Here is a 9,453-nt window from a genome sequence, read left to right as displayed (position 1 = left end):
CTCATCCCGCCCCCTTGACCTGTCCATCCTCCCTGGACTGACCAATCTCCTCCCTAACTCCCCACCGACACTCACCTTTACTGGCTCCATCCCCGCCTCTTTGACCTGTCTGTCTCCTCTCCACCTATCCTCTCCTCTATCCATCTTCTATCCGCCTCCCACTCTCTCCCTATTTATTTCAGAACCCCCTTCCCCTCCCCCATTTCTGAAGAAGGGTCTCGGCCCGAAATGTCAGCCTTCCTGCTCCTATGATGCTGCTTGGCCTGCTGTGTTCATCCAGCTCTGCACCTTGTTATCTCAGATTCTCCAGCATCTGCAGTTCCCGCTGTCTCCTCAGCAGAAGTGAAAGTGGCCATCACAGTGTACTTAGATTGCATTGAGTGATTCCAAGGACGTGACATAAGCAACAGTCAGTCCAGCTGGAAGGTAGTTCATTCCAATGTTACAGGAAGAGCAGAGATTCTTTTCATTGATGTGTTGAAATACAATTCCAGCTAAGTTTCTTCACCAGAAGATCAGGCAGACTGAACTGCCAGTCACGCAATACTCCCTAGATACAAGGTGCCATTGTTTTGTACTCAAATTAATACATGTGCACCAAGATTCTTCCCCTTTTATGAACAAAAAGAGCTACAGCTTCCTCAATATTCAGATAGTTGTGTTACATTGATTAAAATCCTGCAAGTTAAGATGCATTCTCTGGTCATATTCTTCACATAGACATCAAAGTTTCCACAACTCATGAAAGGGGAATTAGAATGCGTTTTTGACTTTCTCGGATGCAAGGGTAAATGACAGGGTTGCAGTACTTGCAGGCCCACAAGAAACATCTTCCAGAACAAATGTGGCAGACATGAATTCCTGTAGCAATACTTCTAACATATGGACCAGTGGTGGTTCTGGTGTTGACTTAGAGCAACTACCAGAATGAGCTTAATAATCAGCTGTTGTATGCAGCATCCTACAAAATACTATGACCTTTGGGGTAGGTGGGCTCCACAAAGAAAGGGAGGCTGAATATGAACTTCCTGCAATCCACCAACCAATGGCTCAAGCTACATCAATGAGGCAGGCACTGATCAGTGAAGCCTGTATGTAACAATTTCTGCAAACAGGAGATTAGAGAGGAGAACTTTGTATGGACATGTTAACAATCATAAAATATGCTAATTGGTGGATTAGTAAGAGCCCTAGTACATCAATATAAAAATTATCCTGTTACAAATATTGATTGTAACTTTATTGTGTGAAACACTTATGAATTCAAACAATCTATCAACATCTATCCAAAATCTCTCAATCCTAAATTTAAAATTCCATCAATTACAGTTTGTGCAGAGAGTTCCAAACTCTCCACTTCAACTACCCTTCGTGCATGATATGTTTCTCAACTTCGTTTCTGAAAGGTCTGGTTTCAAATTTTAGGTTATGACTCTAAGCTCCACAACAAATGCAAATATATTATTCCTATCTGTTGTATCTTTTAATGTCTTAATAGCCTTATTATCTTAAAAATCAGGCCAAACTGCTAAATTTGAGGAATATTAACTTAATCTATCTAATTTCTATCCCCCTTCCCCCATCCTACTCCTTGGATTCTAACCTTTATTTTCTTAAATTTATCCTGCACTTGCTCCAAGATTAATACATTTGTAAGCTGTGGTGAACAGAATTACACATTGTTTTCTCTAGGTGTTATCTAAACAGGGCTTTGTACTGAGGATTCATGAAGGCAGTTTGCTCATCCTTCCCTCATCCTATCACTGTTAAAACTGGAAGTGGATGAGTTTAATTTAGGTTGCAACTCTTCCTTCAGATTTTGACATTTTAACATTGTCACATTTGAAGGATTAAAATTACTCCCATCAATTCTCAAGAACAAAAGGAGGACATTAACCTATTACGCCAAATACTGACTCTCTAAAGGAGCTCTTCAATTATCCCCAGAATCTTGGACCTTGCCCAAACACTGCAAATATTTTCTCTTCAAGCCTGTATCGAAATGTCCCTTAAATCTATCTTTGAATCTTCTTTCACCATCCCAAAGATCATCATTAACATCAATAGTTTTGAACAAACATGAACATCGCAGGCCAGTATCAATTTAGCACACGAACTAATCATACAATCGATTTAATTTATATAAAACTGAATGGTGTCTTTAAAAAATCATCACTTCACATTCTGGTTAATGTGAAATTAAGAAGTTTTATTTTGCAACATTTTTGTAATAACTTTCTCAAAATCTGCCAAAAATTAATATGAAAAGATAAACGCCTAACCCAATTGTAAATATAAGTTGAAGTGATTGAGCTGAAATCTAGATGGAAACTTCTGTTTACTTTTGCAATGCTTTAACTTGTTTGTGAGCCATTTGCTGTCAAATTTAGAACCATTTTTGTATTGATGTTTCTGTTCATTGTTGAGCTTCAATTCCCCATTGATTCACCAACATGCTGCTATTACCTTCTGCTCACATTTTTGAAATGGATACATAAAGAGGCCCAAAAAAATGGACTCATCTGGGTGCTGTATTTGCTATGTGAAGTGGAGGAAATTGAGAACAATTATTATTCAACAATTATTATTCAGTATGCAACAAGCTCTCAAATTGGAGTCCACAGAATCAAAACAAATTTCCAAGATTCCTGAAATCTGTACACAGGCTGGCATGGTGTCTCAGTGAATAACACTGCTGCCAATTCCAGCCTCAGGTGACTGTATGTGTGGAGTTTGTACACTCTCCCTGTGATGTGGAGGTGCCAGTGTTGGACTGGGGTGGACAAAGTTGGAAGTCACATGACAGCAGGTCATACTTCAACAGGTTTATTTGAAATCATAGAATCCTTACAGCGTGGAAGCAGGCCATTTGGCCCATAAAGTCCACACCAACCCTCTGAAGAGCATCCCACCCAGACCAACCCCTTATCCTATTCCTGCATTTCACACACTAGACATTATGGGGAATTTAGCATGGCCAATCCACCTCACCTGCACATCTTTGGACTGTAGGAGGGAACCAGAGTACCCAAAGGAAACCCACTCAGACACGGGGAGAATGTGCAAACTCCACACAGACAGCCACCCGAGGGTGGAATTGAACCTGGATCCCTGGCGCTGTGAAGCAACAGTGCTAACCATTGAGTCACTGCTCTGCCCTCATCACAAGCTTTTGGAGCGAAGCTCCTTGGTCAAACCTGTTGGACTATAATCTGGAGTTGTGTGACTTCTGATATTCTCCCTGTGTCTGTTTAGGTTTCCTCCCACAATCCAAAGATGCACAGATTTGGTAGATTGGCTGTGCTAAATTGCTCACAGTGAAGAGGGATGTGCAGGGTTGGGGGTGGGGTGGGTTGCTCTTTAGAGGGTCAGTGTGGAGTTTACAAGCCAAATTGCCTACTCCTACACTGTAGGGATTCTGTGACTGTGAACACAGTACCATTATACATTTCAGTATTAAATGACAACAATGTTTCTTAATACTTAAAGAAAAATTGGCTTGGTTACTAGAACAAGTAATTGTAATTTCACCCAGTCAATTTCTTGTGTGTTTTTTTAATTTCTTCCCAATGGCTGCAGCTGTGCACCTCTGTTAAAGCTGCATTTCATCTCTCATCAATGAATTCCAAGTGAACGACAATTATATTGCATGGCCTATGAGAAAGCCTAGGTGCACCCCTTCTGACTGTATGTTCCAGAGGAGGAGAATTGGTGAAGTTATGAAAGACAGTGAGTGGCTTTTCTATTCCAGACAGAAAAGAAGGAATTATTCAGGCACTGCTAGTTGTGTATGAAGGCCAAGCAATTTGTATCTGCAATATCACACAGAGGCTACAATTATCAAAGACACCCTGACAAAATTGAGTGTTTTCACCACAAATCCTGTTCAACAATAGAAGAAGGATCTGTCAGTGAATTTACAGTTACCCACTGCCGAGATTTTGATGCAACTGCGTCATTCCAAGCAATTGGCAAATGATAATCATTTATTTCTATATTGCTGAAAAGTAAGCATGCTTCAAAAGAGAGCATATGCATTGTTTGTTCGGACAAAGGATTTCATTAATTTTTCTATAGAAGATTAGGTGGATTGGCCATGCTAAATTGTTCATAATGTCTAGGGATGTGCAGGCTAGGTGCATTAGCTATGATAAATGCAGGATTACAAGGATAGCATAGGGGTTTGGGTCTGGGTGTTTTGCTCTTCAGAGGGTCGGTGTGGACACAATTGGCCGAGTGGCCCACTTCCACACAATAGTGATTCTATAAAGATAATTTAATGAATTCCAGCTAATGACTCCTTTAGCATGCCCAGAGACTAGGCCACAGCAGAGATAGAATAAGGCAATAATTAATATAATGACTCTGCTAAAACAGTTCACATGAATGCTGAAACCAAATTTGTGGTATCTGGACAAATATTGGAAAGATTTACAAACCTACAAAATGGTAATTGAAGCAGACCATTCAAACCTCAGGCCTACTCCATGATCCAATGACAGATCTGTTTGAGTTTCGAATTCTTCTTTCCCATCTAACCCTGATAATCTTTGGTTTGCTTGCCTAACAAGAATTTATCCACCTCTGCCTTGATTTTATTCAATGACTCTGCCTCCATTGCCTTCTGAGGCAGAAAATTCCAAAGTCACACAATATTCTCAGAGAAACAAAAATCTCCTCATCTCTGTCTTATAAGGGTCACCCCTAATTTTAGCTCTGGACTCACCCAACAGAGAAAACAACCTTACCACATCCACTTTGTAAGTCTATCCAGGGCCTTATATGTGCCAATCAAGTCACCAGTCACAGCAATGTAAACAGTGTATCTTAAGTTATTAGAATTTATTAAAGCGTGTATATCTTCATCCTGCAAAACCTGATTGCTATGTGTTATGAGGAATAGACCCAACCTCAAACAGCACCTAAAGAGGACTCCTTCCTTTTGTAATTAATGGATATCTGTAAAAGGAGACAGATAATTAAGGCAGGCTGTGTTGAACACCATCTTTTACCCATTCACTTGTACCATCCTGATCCCAATGGTCAAACGCATACAAACCAATTGCTCTGGAAAAACATACAACTCTCTATCTGATCTTACTTCAAATATCACATTATATCTATCTAATAATCTCATTCTACTATCAAACAGTAAGATAAAACTGAAGCATTTGCAACAACTTCAGCAAAAGTGCCAACTGAATGATCCATTTTGGCCTCTTCTGGAAATCCCCAGCATCACAGACGCTAGCTTTCAACAATTCAGTTCATTCCATGGCTTGAGGCATTGGATACTGCAGAGGCTCAAGCCCTAACAACATTCTGGCAATATTACTGAAGACTTGTGCTCCAGATCTTGCGATACCACAAGTTCCAATATAACTACAACACTGGTGCCTACGCAACAAAAACAGCAAGAGAGAAGTACAGCACAGGAACAGGCCCTTCAGCCCCTCCAAGCCTGTGCCAGTCATCATGCCCTAACTAAAGTGAAAAAACAAACCTTCTGACCTTATTTAGTCTGCATCCCTCTATTGCTTCCCTATTCAGGTGACCATCCAGATGCCTCTTAAATGTTGCCGACGTGCCTGCTTCCACCACCTCTTCCAGCAATATATTCCAGGCTCCTACCACTCTGTGTGAAAAACTTCCCTTGCACATCTCTCTTAAACTTTCACCTCTCACCTTGAACCTGTGCCTGTCATAATTGAAACTTCAACCCTGGGAAAAAGCCTCTGACTATCCACCCTATCTGTGCCTCTCATAATTTTGTAGACCTCTATCAGGTCTCCTCTCAGCTGCCATCTTTCCAGTGAAAACAATCCTAGTCCAACAGCCAAAGCACTCGAGACTGGGCAACATCCTGGTGAACATTCTCTGCAATCTCTCTAAAGCTTGCATATTCTTCTGGTAATGTGGTGACCAAAACTGCGCACAATACTCCAAATGCAGCCTAACAAGGGTTTTATATAGCTCTAACATTGTTTGCCAACTCTCGTACTCCATGCCCCAGGCGATGAAGGCAAGCACGCCATATGCCTTCTTAATCACCTTGGCCACCTGTATTGCCACTTTTAGGGAACTGTGGACCTGCACACCCAGATCCATCTGAATGTTAATGTTCTTAAGGATTCTGCCATTAACAATATAATTCACACCTAAATTTGATCCTCCAAAATGCATCACTTCACATTTGCCTGGATTAAACTCCATTTGCCACTTCTGTGCCCAAGTCGCCAATCTATCTATATCCTGTTGTATACTTTCACAATCATCGGCGCTATCAGAAACTCCACTAATCTTTGTGTCATCAGCAAACTTACTAATCAGACCATGCACATCTTCCTTACTATGTTACTTTTGCATATGTGGAAGATTGCCCATCTATGTCTTGTACACAAAGAAAAGATGATTCCAACCCAGCCAGCTACCACTCCATCAATCTACGTTCAATTGTCAGTAAAGTGATGAGTGGTGTCATCCACAGTATTATCAAGAAGCAATTGCTTAAAATTATCTGCTCAATGATGCTGAGTTTGAATTCCATTTGGGCCACTCAGTTCCTGATCTCATTATGCCCTTGGTTCAAACATGAGCTGAATTCTAGAGATGGAGTGAGAGAAACTGCCTCTATCATCAAGGCTGTATTCATCCAAGTATTGTATCAAAAACCCCAAGCAAAACTGTAATCAGTGGGAATCGGAGGAAAACTCTCTGCTGGTTTGATTATCTGACACATAGGAAGATGGTTGTGGTTGTTGGAGGTCAGTCTTCTCAGCTCCAGGATATCTCTGCAGGAGTTCCTCAGGGTAGTGTCCTAGGCACAACTGTCTTTAGCTGCTTCATCAATGACATTCCTTCCATCATTACATCAGAAGAGAGATGTTTGCTGATGGTTGCACAATGCTCAGTGCTATTTATGAGTACTGAGATACTGAAGCAGCCCATGTTTAAATGCAACAAGATCTGGACAACATCCAGGCTTGGACAGAAAAGTGGCAAGTAACATTCATGCCACTCAAATGCCAGGCAATGACCCTCTCCAATAAGAGACAAACTAACCATTGCCCCTTGACATACAATGGTGTTACTATCACTGAATCTCCCACTATCAACATCATGGGAGTTACCATTAGCCAAAAACTGAACTGAACTGGATTAGTTATATAACTACAGTGACTGCAAGAACAGATCAGAGGCTAGGAATCTTGCAGTGACTAACTCACCTCCTGACTCTCCAAAACTTGCCCACCATCTGCAAGGCACAAGTCAGGAGTGTGATGGAATATTCCTCACTTTCCTGGATGGGTGCAGTTCCAACAATATTCATGAAGTAGAGATAGTAGGAACTGCAGATGCTGGAGAATCCGAGACAACAAGGTGCAGGGCTGGATGAACACAGCAGGCCAAGCAGCATCATAGGAGCAGAGAGGCTGACGTTTCGGGCCTAGACCCTTCATCAGAAGTCTGCTTGATTGCCACCACATCCACAGGCATCCAATTCCACTACCACGAATACTTGGTAGTGAGACTGTATACCATCTAAAAGATTCAAAGGAGGAATTCACCAAAAATCCTTAGACAGCACCTTCCAAACCCTTGACCACTACCATCTTGAAGGACAAGGGCAGCACATACAAGGGAACACCATCGTCTGGAAGTTTCCACCCAAGCCTCTCTATTCTGATTTGGCAATGTATTGCCATTCCTTCATTATTGCCTGGTCAAAACCCTGAAGTTCACTCCCAATTGCATTTGTGGGGTCTACCTACAGCAAATAGAGTGCAGCAGTTCAAGAAGGCAAGTCATCATCAACTTCTCAAGAGCAAATAGGGACGGGCAAGAAATGCTGACTTAGCCAGCAATGTCCACATCTCATGAATGAATAAATGAACGAAAAAAGACTTAAGTGCTATGTTAGGGTCCCAGTGAACACAAATTTTCTTTCCCCTGTGCATATATATTTTACCTCAGAGCTTCACTTTGTGACAATATATGGTTGTAAATCTTACTTCTTAAACACATAGGATGGAGTCTTACCAGGCCCTGAACAACATGGACTGTGGTGAGAAATTTGGAAACAAATCATGAAAAGTCCAATGAGGCCATTTTTAAAAAAAATTCAGGAACAACAAGTTGCATTTTTCATCAGAGTTCCAGAGGTTGAAATGAGAGTCACATTAATGAGTAACAAGCAGCCTATTAAAGGGCAAATTTGCTTCTTACCACCCTCATTTTACTTAATCTCACCTCATTAATACACAAGATCATACCCAGGCATGGTGCTAGGTAGAAACTAGTTTCCAAGAATTCCTGGCATGATACCTGGTGACACCAACTTCGCATTGGCTCTTCTGGATTGCCATTTTGGATAACCAGCGTCAACATCCCAGGGCATGTGCTCCCACACCCATGGACACTGGCATCTGACATGTGTCTGCACCAAAATGCCACATCTTCATTCCACTCACAGAATGTTTCTGTACTGCCATGTCAGACTTTGGGAACTAGGATTAGAATGTTCCTGCAAGGACATTCTGCACAAATCACCCAGCTCACATATTGTTGACCAAGCCATATCTTAGGGCTGTTAGCTTGCTCTTTAGCCTCGCATCATCCCTACCTCGTCTTCCCTTGTCTGTTGGCATTTTGCCCGCTCAACCATTCTATCAGGCATATAGTACTTCTGCCTCATCTTGCGTTTTAGTGCAGACGCAAAGCCAAATAACTTGCCCCGGGTGCCAGCAGTGAGCAGTAAAGGGGGTAGATATATTGCTGTACAGCTCTATGCTATGTCAATCTCACACATACACCATGTGCCAGTGGTATATGTGCCAAACATACTGGATGTGTTTAAAGCTAATATCTCAAAGTCTAAGGAGAGTAGTCTACAATGATTTCAATGAAAACACCATTCAATCATGGAGCCCTGGTCCAAGAAATCCAGGCCAGCCTCCAATATTATTCCAGGAGCTTCAGCACAGTCACTCAGCTACTCAGAGTGGCAAGGATCATTATGGTCTCTTTGGCAAGGATGAGGTGCCAAATGTTTGCTGCCCTACCACCTGTCTTAGCTGTTTCGGTCCTAATGTGGGCTGCTTCCTCGTGGAAAGAGAGAAATGGAAGGACTGAATGACATGCAATTCAGTGGCACAGATTTTAGTGCTGGTGCAAGTGTGGGAAAAGTGATGAGTTGTCTTGTGGGAATGAGCAGGAAGCACAGAGACCATTCAGCATTAGTATTGTGGGTAATTGGGTGCGTGAGAGTGAATGATGGAACATGTTGCAGGCAATAGTGGTTCCACTTTACAACAAAGATAGCAGGGATAGACCAGTGAACCACAGACTAGTAAGTCTGACATTAGCGGTAAGGAAACTATTGGAGAAAATAGTGAAGGAGAAAACTACTCTCCATTAAAGAGATAAGGTTTGACCAGGCATAGTCAGCATGGC

The sequence above is a fragment of the Rhincodon typus genome, chromosome 10 (assembly GCF_021869965.1).
Source record: "Rhincodon typus isolate 14 chromosome 10, sRhiTyp1.1, whole genome shotgun sequence".
NCBI classification, from domain to species: Eukaryota; Metazoa; Chordata; class Chondrichthyes; order Orectolobiformes; family Rhincodontidae; genus Rhincodon; species Rhincodon typus.
The sequence above is the reverse complement of the archived record's forward strand: the minus strand, read 5'-3'. Positions refer to the sequence as shown.